The following is a 14,958-nucleotide window of genomic DNA, read 5'->3' as shown; positions in this document are numbered from 1 at the left end:
ACTGTAGCTTGTGTTCTGGCATACTGTAGCTTGTGTTCTGACATACTGTAGCTTGTGTTCTGTTGTACTGTAGCTTGTGTTCTGACATATTGTAGCTTGTGTTCTGTTGTACTGTAGCTTGTGTTCTGTCATACTGTAGCTTGTGTTCTGTCATACTGTAGCTTGTGTTCTGTCATACTGTAGCTTGTGTTCTGTCGTACTGTAGCTTGTGTTCTGTCATACTGTAGCTTGTGTTCTGTCGTACTGTAGCTTGTGTTCTGTCATACTGTAGCTTGTGTTCTGACATACTGTAGCTTGTGTTCAGTTGTACTGTAGCTTGTGTTCTGACATACTGTAGCTTGTGTTCTGACATACTGTAGCTTGTGTTCTGTCATACTGTAGCTTGTGTTCTGTCGTACTGTAGCTTGTGTTCTGACATAGTTCATGTAGCTTGTGTTCTGTCATACTGTAGCTTGTGTTCTGTAGTTGTAGCTTGTGTTCTGTTCATAGTAAGGTGTTCTGTTCATAGTAAGGCTGTTCATAGTTCTAGTAAGTGTTCTGTCATACTGTAGCTTGTGTTCTGTCGTACTGTAGCTTGTGTTCTGTACTGTAGCTTGTGTTCTGTTACTGTAGCTTGTGTTCTGTTCTGTAAGGCTTGTGTTCTGTCGTAGTAAGTGTTCTGTTTGTAGCTTGTGTTCTGTTCTAGTTCATTGTGTTCTGTCAGGTAAGGCTGTTTCTGTTCATACTGTAGCTTGTGTTCTGTCGTACTGTAAGGCTTGTGTTCTGTCGTACTGTAGCTTGTGTTCTGTCATAGTAAGTGTTCTGTCATACTGTAAGGCTTGTGTTCTGTTCATACTGTAGCTTGTGTTCTGTTCACTGTAAGGTTGTGTTCTGTTCATACTGTAGCTTGTGTTCTAGTTCATAGTAAGGCTTGTTTATGACATAGTAAGGCTTGTGTTCTGTTCATACTGTAGCTTGTTTCTGTCGTACTGTAGCTTGTGTTCTGTCGTACTGTAGCTTGTGTTCTGTTACTGTAGCTTGTGTTCAGTAGTAAGCTTGTGTTCTGTTACTGTAGCTTGTGTCATGTAAGGCTGCTTGTGTTCATAGTAAGGCTTGTTTATAGTTCATAGTAAGTGTTCTGTTCATAGTAAGTAGCTTGGTTCTGTTTATAGTTGTGTTCATACTGTAAGGCTGTTTTAGTTCATAGTAAGGCTGTTCATAGTTCTGAGTACTGGTTGTTTATACTTAGCTTAGTTCTGTCGTAAGGCTGTTTATAGTTCTGATAGTAAGGCTGTTCATAGTTCATAGTATTGTTCATAGTAAGGCTGTTTATAGTTCATAGTAAGGCTGTTCATAGTTCATAGTAAGGCTGTTTATAGTTCATAGTAAGGTTGTTCATAGTTCATAGTAAGGCTGTTCATAGTTCATAGTAAGGCTGTTCATAGTAAGGCTGTTTATAGTTCATAGTAAGGCTGTTTATAGTTCATAGTAAGGCTGTTCATAGTTCATAGTAAGGCTGTTCATAGTTCATAGTAAGGCTGTTCATAGTTCATAGTAAGGCTGTTCATAGTTCATAGTAAGGCTGTTCATAGTTCATAGTAAGGCTGTTCATAGTTCATAGTAAGGCTGTTTATAGTTCATAGTAAGGCTGTTCATAGTTCATAGTAAGGCTGTTCGTAGTTCATAGTAAGGCTGTTCATAGTTCATAGTAAGGCTGTTCATAGTTCATAGTAAGGCTGTTCATAGTTCATAGTAAGGTTGTTTATAGTTCATAGTAAGGTTTCATAGTTCATAGTAAGGCTGTTCATAGTTCATAGTAAGGCTGTTCATAGTTCATAGTAAGGTTGTTTATAGTTCATAGTAAGGTTGTTCATAGTAAGGTTGTTTATAGTTCATAGTAAGGCTGTTCATAGTTCATAGTAAGGCTGTTCATAGTTCATAGTAAGGTTGTTCATAGTTCATAGTAAGGCTGTTCATAGTTCATAGTAAGGCTGTTCATAGTTCATAGTAAGGCTGTTTGTAGTTCATAGTAAGGCTGTTCATAGTTCATAGTAAGGCTGTTCATAGTTCATAGTAAGGCTGTTTGTAGTTCATAGTAAGGCTGTTCATAGTTCATAGTAAGGCTGTTTATAGTTCATAGTAAGGTTGTTTAGTAGTTCATAGTAAGGCTGTTCATAGTTCATAGTAAGGCTGTTTATAGTTCATAGTAAGGCTGTTCATAGTTCATAGTAAGGTTGTTCATAGTTCATAGTAAGGCTGTTCATAGTTCATAGTAAGGCTGTTTATAGTTCATAGTAAGGCTGTTCATAGTTCATAGTAAGGCTGTTCATAGTTCATAGTAAGGTTGTTTCATAGTAAGGCTGTTCATAGTTCATAGTAAGGCTGTTCATAGTTCATAGTAAGGCTGTTCATAGTTCATAGTAAGGCTGTTTGTAGTTCATAGTAAGGCTGTTCATAGTTCATAGTAAGGCTGTTCATAGTTCATAGTAAGGCTGTTCATAGTTCATAGTAAGGCTGTTCATAGTTCATAGTAAGGCTGTTTATAGTTCATAGTAAGGTTGTTCATAGTAAGGCTGTTTATAGTTCATAGTAAGGCTGTTCATAGTTCATAGTAAGGCTGTTCATAGTTCATAGTAAGGTTGTTCATAGTTCATAGTAAGTTCATAGTTCATAGTAAGGCTGGTTCATAGTAAGGCTGTTCATAGTTCATAGTAAGGCTGTTTATAGTTCATAGTAAGGCTGTTCATAGTTCATAGTAAGGCTGTTTATAGTTCATAGTAAGGCTGTTCATAGTTCATAGTAAGGCTGTTCATAGTTCATAGTAAGGTTGTTTATAGTTCATAGTAAGGTTGTTCATAGTAAGGCTGTTTATAGTTCATAGTAAGGCTGTTCATAGTTCAAGTAAGGCTGTTCATAGTTCATAGTAAGGCTGTTCATAGTTCATAGTAAGGTTGTTTATAGTAAGGCTGTTCATAGTAAGGCTGTTCATAGTAAGGCTGTTCATAGTAAGGGCTGTTCATAGTAGTTGTTTATAGTAAGGCTGTTCATAGTTCATAGTAAGGCTGTTCATAGTTCATAGTAAGGCTGTTCATAGTTCAATAGTAAGGCTGTTCATAGTTCATAGTAAGGCTGTTTTAGTAAGGCTTTGATAGTAAGGTGTTATAGTTCATAGGTTAAGGCTGTTTATAGTTCATAGTAAGGCTGTTTGTAGTTCATGGTAAGGCTGTTTATAGTTCATAGTAAGGTTGTTCACAGTTCATAGTAAGGCTGTTGTTCATAGTAAGGCTGTTCTGTAGTTCATAGTAAGGCTGTTCATAGTTCATAGTAAGGCTGTTCATAGTTCATAGTAAGGCTGTTCATAGTTCATAGTAAGGCTGTTCATAGTTCATAGTAAGGCTGTTTGTAGTTCATAGTAAGGCTGTTTGTAGTTCAGTAGACATTGTAAACATTGCCAATGATGCAATGCTTCTCTTGGAGAGTGGTGCCAGCTATTTTTCCCATTAGGCCTGTTAGAGAGACAGGTGTTTTGTCTTTGGACTTTGACCTTCTAACAGGTGTTATGTAATAGGTTCAGTCTTTTCTCTCAAGGTGGCCTCGCCTTGTGTGCTTTAGCTGGTCTCAGTTCTGGAAAGAGAGTGTTTGACAGCAGGCTAGCCACACAACCACGACTGGCTGTTGTCTCTAAGACAGAACTCTGTGCAGGTTACACTCTGAAGGACAGGAGGACGGAAAATGGATAAAAGAGGTGGTTGCCACAGGGAGAGGAGAGGGAGAGGAGAGACACACAGACAGAGGAGAGAGAGGAGAGGGATAGAGGTGGACAGACAGAGGAGAGAGAGAGGAGGGAGTGTCAGGTCGTTGAGAGAGACAGACAGAGGACAGAGAGAGAGAGAGGAGGAGTGTCACACAGACAGAGGAGAGAGAGGAGAGAGGAGTGTCAGGTCGTTAAGAGAGTGGTTGCCACAGACAGAGTTGCCACAGAGAGAGAGGATAGAGACACACAGACAGAGGAGAGAGAGAGGGAGAGGATAGAGACAGACAGACAGAGGAGAGAGAGAGGAGAGAGAGGTGGTTGCCACAGACAGAGGACAGAGAGAGAGAGAGAGAGAGACAGACAGAGGAGAGAGAGAGAGAGGAGAGGAGTGTCAGGTCGTTGAGAGAGGTGGTTGCCACAGACAGAGGATAGAGAGAGAGAGAGGGGGAGAGAGGAGAGGAGTGTCAGGTCGTTGAGAGAGGTGGTTGCCACAGACAGAGGAGAGGAGAGAGGATAGAGACACACAGACAGAGGAGAGAGAGAGGGAGAGGAGAGGAGTGTCAGGTCGTTGAGAGAGGTGGTTGCCACAGACAGGGGAGAGAGAGGGAGAGGATAGAGACACACAGACAGAGGAGAGAGAGACACAGACAGAGGAGAGAGAGAGAAGGAGAGGAGAGGAGTGTCAGGTCGTTGAGAGAGGTGGTTTTCACAGACAGAGGAGAGAGGGAGAGGAGTGTCAGGTCGTTGAGAGAGGTGGTTGCCACAGACAGAGGAGAGAGAGAGAGGGAGAGGAGAGAGACACACAGAAAGAGGTGAGAGAGACACAGAGAGAAGGGAAGAGAGAGAGGGAGAGGAGAGAGACACACAGAAAGAGGTGAGAGAGAGACACAGACAGAGGGAGAGAGAGAGAGAGAGAGAGAGAGAGAGAGTGGTTGCTTGGAAACACATGTCTCCCCCTGCAGTCACAACGAGGCCTCATCTGTCTGGGCCTTCAGGGTGTTACTGTTCAATATTAACTTTAGTGATCCTGCATTTCCAGTTTAGCCGGAAACTTTTCCTCCACGGTTTATTGAGAAGTTCAGGCTTGTTTCAGCCTGGCAGTCAGACTTAGTGTGGTCTTCTGTGGTCTCACTGACTCTAGTCTCCGTAAGCTGTCATGAATGGTTAGCTGTGAGGAGGTAATGCCTCCTCTGACATCATCAGCTGTTGTGAATGTGACTGATTCAACATCCTGGCATTACCACAACACTGACTCCACTCTTGTCTCTAACAGTAACAGACCAGTGACAGGCCTGTCAATACTGGTACATCACTGTCTCTAACAGTAACAGACCAGTGACAGGCCTGTCAATACTGGTACATCACTGTCTCTAACTGTAACAGACCAGTGACAGGCCTGTCAATACTGGTACATCACTGTCTCTAACAGTAACAGACCAGTGACAGGCCTGTCAATACTGGTACATCACTGTCTCTAACAGTAACAGACCAGTGACAGGCCTGTCAATACTGGTACATCACTGTCTCTAACAGTAACAGACCAGTGACAGGCCTGTCAATACTGGTACATCTCTGTCTGTAATGATGGTAGTAAAAGTGTGATAACAGCTTCTGATCCTGTTCCCAGGACGATGACGAGCACATTTAGGACACACACACACACAACCTGGTTCCTCAGTGTGTTGTTGTACAGAACAGGGAGGTGTGTTTGTGGGAAGGCCTGTCAAGATAATGTCAGAGAGGACTGAGGATTGACAAGTGGAGATGTGTTTGGTTGCGTGGGACGGGAGCTGGACTTGGTGTTGGCTAAGAGAAATCAGACAGGTCTCCTGGAGATGTGTTTGGTTGCGTGGGGTGTTCACTCCTGGAGGTGTTTGGTTGTGTGGGAGCTGGACTTGGTGTTGGCTAAGAGCAAATGTGTTTGGTTGTGTGGGACAGCTGGACTTGGTGTTGGCTAGACAAATCAGTCTCCTGGAGATGTGTTTGGTTGCGTGGGACAGGAGCTGGACTTGGTGTTGGCTAAGACAAATAGACAGGTCTCCTGGAGATGTGTTTGGTTGTGTGGGACGGGAGCTGGACTTGGTGTTAAAATGGCACCCTGGAGATGTGTTTGGTTGCGTGGGACGGGAGCTGGACTTGGTGTTAGGTCTCCTGGAGATGTGTTTGGTTGCAAACTTGGTGTTAGGTCTCCTGGAGAACTGGAGTGTTAGGTCTCCTGGAGATGTGTTTGGTTGCGTGGGAGGTCTCCTGGAGATATGGACTTGGGGTTGGCTAAGACAAATCAGACAGGTCTCCTGGAGATGTGTTTGGTTGCGTGGGACAGGAGCTGGACTTGGGGTTGGCTAAGACAAATCAGACAGGTCTCCTGGAGATGTGTTTGGTTGCGTGGGATGGACTTGGTGTTGGCTAAGTCAAATCAGACAGGTCTCCTGGATATTACATGCCATTTCCCTTCCAGACCAAAAGCTGCACTTTATTGGCCATTTGGAGGGACATGTTGGCTAAGGGATTGATTTTACAACACAGATTTCTCCTTCTCTTCCCAGTGTTTTTATTGGCCAGAGGTGCTTTCTCCTTCCACATTGTCAACAATGTTTTCTACTAAACAGACAGGTTGTCCCCAAATGTCTGTTAAACTGGGAACTAACCTGTCCTGACACAGAATGAGGCTATCGGCTGTTCTATGTGGTTCCTGCTGTAATCCAGGCATGGTGTATTTGGGACAGTCCACTTGGAGCTGGAGCTGGGCCATTCAGGGGCGGCAGGGTAGCCTTGTGGTTAGAGCATTGGACTAGGAACCGAAAGGTTGCAAGTTCAAATCCACGAGCTGACAAGGTACAAATCTGTCGTTCTGCCCCTGAACAGGCAGTTAACCCACTGTTCCTAGACCATCATTTTGTTCTTAACAGCAGTAAAGGTTAAATTAAAAAATAGTGTCTGTAACTGGTATCTACTGCAACATCTAGTTTTCCTGCCATTCTCCTACGTGGAGCAATGTTTTTAATATTTTCCTTTGGTGTCTTTTTAGATAAGGCATTCAAATAATAGAACATTTTAAGCAGTGTCTCCTGTCTGCTCTGAAGAATAGATTTGATCAAGAGCTGTCTGAAAGGCACGGTTGATTAGATTACTGTAACGTCAGGCTTTTCTCTGGATCAAACAGGGGCTGAGGTGGTTGGCGTGAGATGGGCACGGTCGGTGTGGCTCAGTTTGTAGAGAACATTCTAGAGGCCCTCTGTCCTGGGGCTGAGAGGACATTCTAGAGGCCCTCGTCCTGGGCGCTGTAGAGAACATTCTAGAGGCCCTCGTCCTGGGGCTGTGGAGAACATTCTAGAGGCCCCCTCGTCCTGGCGCTGTAGAGAACATTCTGGCCCTCTGGGCTGTAGAGAACATTCTAGAGGCCCTCGTCCTGGGGCTGTAGAGAACATTCTAGAGGCCCTCGTCCTGGCGCTGTAGAGAACATTCTAGAGGCCCTCGTCCTGGGGCTGTAGAGAACATTCTAGAGGCCCTCGTCCTGGCGCTGTAGAGAACATTCTAGAGGCCCTCGTCCTGGCGCTGTAGAGAACATTCTAGAGGCCCTCGTCCTGGGGCTGTAGAGAACATTCTAGAGGCCCTCGTCCTGGCGCTGTAGAGAACATTCTAGAGGCCCTCGTCCTGGGGCTGTAGAGAACATTCTAGAGGCCCTCGTCCTGGCGCTGTAGAGAACATTCTAGAGGCCCTCGTCCTGGGGCTGTAGAGAACATTCTAGAGGCCCTGGCGCTGTCATTCTGAGGCGCTGTAGAGGACATTCTAGAGGCCCTCGTCCTGGGGCTGTAGAGAACATTCTAGAGGCCCTCGTCCTGGCGCTGCAATTCTACACGTTTCTCCATGGAGTTGAGAGGAAATGTTGTCGTTTTAAAGCTAGTTTCCTTCATTTTTAAAATGGCTAATGCCGTGTTCTTTTGCTCAAACATAATAACAAAATCACAACTGCTAAATTAATTGTTTTTGGAATTTTCAATTCTCCCTGACTGTCTAGCTTTTATTTTGGTGATTGTTATTTCTCAAAGATTTATTTTATTTTAAAATATATAACTCCATTATCTTTTATACATACTTTATATCTGGTTTTAGTTGTTTAGGTTTACACTGAAATGGGTTTCCCCCCCAAAAAATGCTTAGGATTTCAATGGTAGAAAAATCCCTGAACATAAAGCCATTCCAATATGTGACCAGCATCATGATTCCATTTCCCAGTGTGGTTTTATCCTCCTCTATCTAGAGTTGAGAATGTAAAGGGTTTTGTTTGGTTGTGTGTGTGTGTGTGTGTGTGTGTGTGTGTGTGTGTGTGTGTGTGTGTGTGTGTGTGTGTGTGTGTGTGTGTGTGTGTGTGTGTGTGTGTGTGTGTGTGTGTGTGTGTGTGTGTGTGTGTGTTACAGCGAAGGTATGGTTCAACACCACAGCTTGGCTGCACTTTAAACACCGGCAGACCAATTGACTTCCTGGGGTTGATCTGTGGTGATCTAATCTGTTGACGTCCCTCATGCTTGAGGACCAGACGGGTTACCGGCAGCGCTTGTTTATCTGGTTCACGGTAGACCTACTCCACAGACATTACCTGAACCGTGGCTCCTGATCCACTAACACAGACAGATGAGGCCTGTTATCTGGGCTGGTTGACCACCTCGGGGACAGGGCTCCTGATCCACTAACACAGACAGATGAGACCTGTTATCTGGGCTGGTTGACCACCTCGGGGACAGGGCTCCTGATCCACTAACACAGACAGATGAGGCCTGTTATCTGGGCTGGTTGACCACCTCGGGGACAGGGCTCCTGATCCACTAACACAGACAGATGAGGCCTGTTATCTGGGCTGGTTGACCACCTCGGGGACAGGGCTCCTGATCCACTAACACAGACAGATGAGACCTGTTATCTGGGCTGGTTGACCACCTCGGGGACAGGGCTCCTGATCCACTAACACAGACAGATGAGACCTGTTATCTGGGCTGGTTGACCACCTCGGGGACAGGGCTCCTGATCCACTAACACAGACAGATGAGGCCTGTTATCTGGGCTGGTTGACCACCTTCATCTGGTTCACGGACAGATATTACCTGGCTCCTGATCCACTAACACAGACAGATGAGGCCTGTTATCTGGGCTGGTTGACCACCTCGGGGACAGGGCTCCTGATCCACTAACACAGACAGATGAGGCCTGTTATCTGGGCTGGTTGACCACCTCGGGGACAGGGCTCCTGATCCACTAACACAGACAGATGAGGCCTGTTATCTGGGCTGGTTGACCACCTCGGGGACAGGGCTCCTGATCCACTAACACAGACAGATGAGGCCTGTTATCTGGGCTGGTTGACCACCTTCATCTGGGGTAGACCACTAACACAGACAGATGATGTTATCCTGAACCGTGGCTCCTGATCCACTAACACAGACAGATGAGGCCTGTTATCTGGGCTGGTTGACCACCTCGGGGACAGGGCTCCTGATCCACTAACACAGACAGATGAGGCCTGTTATCTGGGTCTGGGCTGGTTGACCACCTCGGGGACAGAGCGCCTGATCCACTAACACAGACAGATGAGGCCTGTTATCTGGGTCTGGGCTGGTTGACCACCTCGGGGACACCTGAACCACTAACACAGACAGAAAAACAGGCATTTCTAGTACGTCACAAAGTGTGTATTTTTTTTTCTCTCTCTCTCTCTCTCTCTCTCTCTCTCTCTCTCTCTCTCTCTCTCTCTCTCTCTCTCTCTCTCTCAGACAGTAGTAGTTGTGATATCTGCTCATGCGTCAGTCAGGACTGTACCTGGTTCTACTACCCTGGCATGGATGGAATGAGGGAGATAAGCAGGGTTAAATGCTGATTTATTTCTTTGGAGGTAGTTGGACTTCAAGATTTTACTACCCTTGAAATGTCGGCTAGACCTCCACTTATCCTGATTCCTGTCTTCACAAACCCTCCACGTATTTAGGCCCTAATTTTAATTTAATTATGACCTATATTTAACTAGGCAAGTCAGTTAAGAACAAATTCCTATTTACAATGACGGCATACTCCGGTCAAACCTGGACGACACTGGGCCAATTGTACGCCGCCCTATGGGACTCCCAATCACGGGCCGGATGTGATACAGCCTGGATTTGAACCAGGGACTGTAGTGATGCCTCTTGCACTGAGATGCAGTGTCTTAGACCGCTGCACCACTCTGGGAACTCTAACTGTTCATGGTCCAGTCTGATAAAGGTTCATTCTCAACAGTGTCTTAGACCGCTCTAACTGTTCATGGTCCAGTCTGATAAAGGTTCATTCTCAACAGTGTCTTAGACCGCTCTAACTGTTCATGGTCCAGTCTGATAAAGGTTCATTCTCAACAGTGTCTTAGACCGCTCTAACTGTTCATGGTCCAGTCTGATAAAGGTTCATTCTCAACAGTGTCTTAGACCGCTCTAACTGTTCATGGTCCAGTCTGATAAAGGTTCATTCTCAACAGTGTCTTAGACCGCTCTAACGGTTCATGGTCCAGTCTAATAAAGGTTCATTCTCAACAGTGTCTTAGACCGCTCTAACGGTTCATGGTCCAGTCTAATAAAGGTTCATTCTCAACAGTGTCTTAGACCGCTCTAACTGTTCATGGTCCAGTCTGATAAAGGTTCATTCTCAACAGGCTCTACGTTTTTCTACCTGAAGTCCAGAGTCAATGTGATTCAAACTGTCACATTCTCAAGCAGTGCCTGGACAGCTTTGAATGAACTGAGGAAGAATGATAAGGTGATTCTCATGTCTAAAATCCCCAGAATGTTCAGGGGGTCTAGGGGTTAGAGTTATCTGTTATCAGGGGGAGGGGTTAGGGTTATCTGTTATCAGGGGAGGGGTTAGGGTTATCTGTTATCAGGGGAGGGGTTAGAGTTATCTGTTATCAGGGGAGGGGTTAGAGTTATCTGTGTCAGGGGGAGGGGTATCTGAATGGGGGAGGGGTTAGAGTTATCTGTTATCAGGGGGAGGGGTTATCAGGGGGAGGGGTTAGAGTTATCTGTTATCAGGGGGAGGGGTTAGGGTTATCTGTTATCAGGGGGGGGTTAGGGTTATCTGTTATCAGGGGGGGAGGGGTTAGAGTTATCTGTTATCAGGGGGGGAGGGGTTAGGGTTATCTGTTATCAGGGGGGGAGGGCTTAGGGTTATCTGTTATCAGGGGGGGAGGGCTTAGGGTTATCTGTTATCAGGGGGGGTGTGTGTTGCAGTTGAAATGTCTGTATTTCCAACCCCTGGATTGGTCGATGTGATAACTGGACTGTCTTCCACACGGTTGACAGTACGGTGGTGGGGTAGTACATCTGCCAGTCAAGTCAATGGGTGAAATGACATCAGTCTGGAGGAGAGAAATCCTCTCTCTGACCTACATATTATCCACCCGCTCCTCTCAAATGATGGCATCATCTGTATCCGGGCAGAATTCATACGGTCATGTATCTCTCTCTGTGTGTGTGCTGCAGTGAAGGCAAGGCAGTCAGTGAGGATTGTCCCCCATTCAAATTAATGCTTAGCCATCATCATCATCTTCATCATCATCATCATCATATCAAACACTGCTGTTTTGTGTGATAGTCATTTAAGGTGTTGCTGTCAGCCTTGTAGCTGGGTGCAGTCGGACTCATTTTCAGCCCCGTAACACTACTTAAGAATGAATAAGAGTAGCAGGCTTGACAGTGAAGAGCCCTAGAGAGGGGAGGCTGACACCAGTCATTGTCTGCCCTGCAGTAAGTAGCCAGACTCTGCCTGCCAACTGGCCCAACACTTTACCTACATAACATGTGATGATGTGACTACGCCTCTGTTTATGTGGAAACAGTTGACTGTTGTCAATACGTCACAGCCATGTTAAATGTGTGGAATGACGACTGGACTATAAGGTCCTGTTTAGGACGTCATGTGACAGACTACTGTCTACTGATCTACTACTGTTACTACTACTACTGTTACTACTACTACTGACTGTTACTACTGTTACTACTACTGTTACTACTGTTACTACTACTACTGTTACTACTGTTACTACTACTACTACTACTACTTACTACTACTACTGTTACTACTACTACTACTACTGTTACTACTACTACTGTTACTACTGTTACTACTACTACTGTTACTACTACTACTACTACTACTACTACTGTTACTACTACTACTACTACTACTGTTACTACTGTTACTACTACTACTGTTACTACTACTACTGTTACTACTACTACTGTTACTACTACTACTACTGTTACTACTACTACTACTACTACTACTACTGTTACTACTACTACTACTGTTACTACTACTACTGTTACTACTACTACTACTACTACTGTTACTACTACTACTACTGTTACTACTACTACTGTTACTACTACTACTACTACTACTACTACTACTGTTACTACTACTACTGTTACTACTACTACTGTTACTACTACTACTACTACTACTGTTACTACTGTTACTACTACTACTACTACTGTTACTACTACTGTTACTACTACTACTGTTACTACTGTTACTACTACTACTACTACTGTTACTACTACTACTGTTACTACTACTACTACTACTACTACTACTACTACTACTACTACTGTTACTACTACTACTGTTACTACTACTACTGTTACTACTACTACTACTACTACTGTTACTACTACTACTGTTACTACTACTACTACTACTACTACTACTACTACTACTACTACTGTTACTACTACTACTGTTACTACTACTACTGTTACTACTACTACTGTTACTACTACTGTTACTACTACTACTACTACTGTTACTACTACTACTGTTACTACTACTACTGTTACTACTACTACTACTGTTACTACTACTACTGTTACTACTACTACTGTTACTACTACTACTGTTACTACTACTACTGTTACTACTGTTACTACTACTACTGTACTACTACTGTTACTACTACTACTGTTACTACTACTACTACTACTACTGTTACTACTACTACTACTACTACTGTTACTACTGTTACTACTACTGTTACTACTACTTACTACTACTACTACTACTACTACTGTTACTACTACTACTACTACTGTTACTACTACTGTTACTACTACTACTACTACTACTGTTACTACTGTTACTACTACTACTGTTACTACTACTACTGTTACTACTACTACTGTTACTACTACTACTACTACTACTACTGTTACTACTACTACTGTTACTACTACTACTGTTACTGTTACTACTACTACTGTTACTACTACTGTTACTACTACTACTACTACTACTACTACTGTTACTACTACTACTGTTACTACTGTTACTACTACTGTTACTACTGTTACTACTACTACTGTTACTACTACTACTACTTACTACTACTACTACTGTTACTACTACTGTTACTACTACTACTGTTACTACTACTACTGTTACTACTACTACTGTTACTACTACTACTACTGTTACTACTACTACTACTACTACTACTGTTACTACTACTACTGTTACTACTACTACTACTACTACTACTGTTACTACTACTTACTACTACTGTTACTACTGTTACTACTACTACTACTACTACTGTTACTACTGTTACTACTACTACTACTACTGTTACTACTGTTACTACTACTACTACTACTACTACTACTACTGTTACTACTACTGTTACTACTACTACTACTACTACTACTACTACTACTGTTACTACTACTACTACTACTACTACTACTACTACTACTACTACTACTACTGTTACTACTACTACTGTTACTACTACTACTGTTACTACTACTACTACTACTACTACTGTTACTACTACTACTGTTACTACTACTACTGTTACTACTACTACTGTTACTACTGTTACTACTACTACTGTTACTACTACTACTACTGTTACTACTGTTACTACTGTTACTACTACTACTGTTACTACTACTACTACTACTACTACTGTTACTACTACTACTGTTACTACTACTACTGTTACTACTGTTACTACTACTACTGTTACTACTACTACTGTTACTACTACTACTACTGTTACTACTGTTACTACTACTACTACTGTTACTACTACTACTGTTACTACTACTACTGTTACTACTACTGTTACTACTACTACTGTTACTACTACTGTTACTACTACTACTACTACTACTACTACTACTACTACTACTACTACTACTGTTACTACTACTACTGTTACTACTACTACTACTACTGTTACTACTACTACTGTTACTACTGTTACTACTACTACTACTGTTACTACTGTTACTACTACTACTGTTACTACTACTACTGTTACTACTGTTACTACTACTACTACTACTACTACTGTTACTACTACTACTGCTACTACTACTACTGTTACTACTACTACTACTACTACTACTACTACTACTGTTACTACTGTTACTACTACTACTGTTACTACTACTACTGTTACTACTACTACTGTTACTACTGTTACTACTACTACTGTTACTACTACTACTGCTACTACTGTTACTACTACTACTACTACTACTACTGTTACTACTACTACTACTGTTACTACTACTACTACTGTTACTACTACTACTGTTACTACTACTACTGTTACTACTACTACTGTTACTACTACTACTACTGTTACTACTACTACTACTACTGTTACTACTACTACTACTACTGTTACTACTACTACTATTACTACTACTACTGTTACTACTACTACTACTACTACTACTACTACTACTACTACTACTACTACTACTACTGTTACTACTACTACTGTTACTACTACTACTACTACTACTACTACTGTTACTACTGTTACTACTACTACTGTTACTACTACTACTGTTACTACTGTTACTACTACTACTGTACTACTACTACTACTACTACTACTACTACTACTGTTACTACTTACTACTACTACTGTTACTACTGTTACTACTGTTACTACTACTACTACTACTACTGTTACTACTACTACTACTGTTACTACTACTACTACTACTACTACTACTGTTACTACTACTACTACTACTACTGTACTACTACTACTACTGTTACTACTACTACTACTGTTACTACTGTTACTACTACTACTGTTACTACTACTGTTACTACTACTACTGTTACTACTGTTACTACTGTTACTACTGTTACTACTACTACTACTACTACTACTACTACTGTTACTA

The 14,958-nt window shown here is 42.8% G+C and overlaps 1 long non-coding RNA gene across 1 annotated transcript; it reads right to left on the bottom strand.

Annotated features, from left to right (window-relative positions):
• Positions 1–8,387: 8,387 nt before the first annotated feature.
• Positions 8,388–9,260, bottom strand: LOC127928787 (uncharacterized). Its single transcript, XR_008132227.1, has 4 exons — positions 9,205–9,260; positions 8,892–9,095; positions 8,669–8,804; positions 8,388–8,532 (listed from the first exon to the last, which is right to left on the bottom strand). It is a non-coding gene; the product is annotated as an uncharacterized LOC127928787 (long non-coding RNA).
• Between the last annotated feature and the right edge of the window lie 5,698 nt (positions 9,261–14,958).

This window comes from Oncorhynchus keta, unplaced genomic scaffold (genome assembly GCF_023373465.1).
Source record: "Oncorhynchus keta strain PuntledgeMale-10-30-2019 unplaced genomic scaffold, Oket_V2 Un_scaffold_3956_pilon_pilon, whole genome shotgun sequence".
NCBI lineage: Eukaryota > Metazoa > Chordata > Actinopteri > Salmoniformes > Salmonidae > Oncorhynchus > Oncorhynchus keta.
The sequence above is the reverse complement of the archived record's forward strand: the minus strand, read 5'-3'. Positions and strand labels throughout refer to the sequence as shown.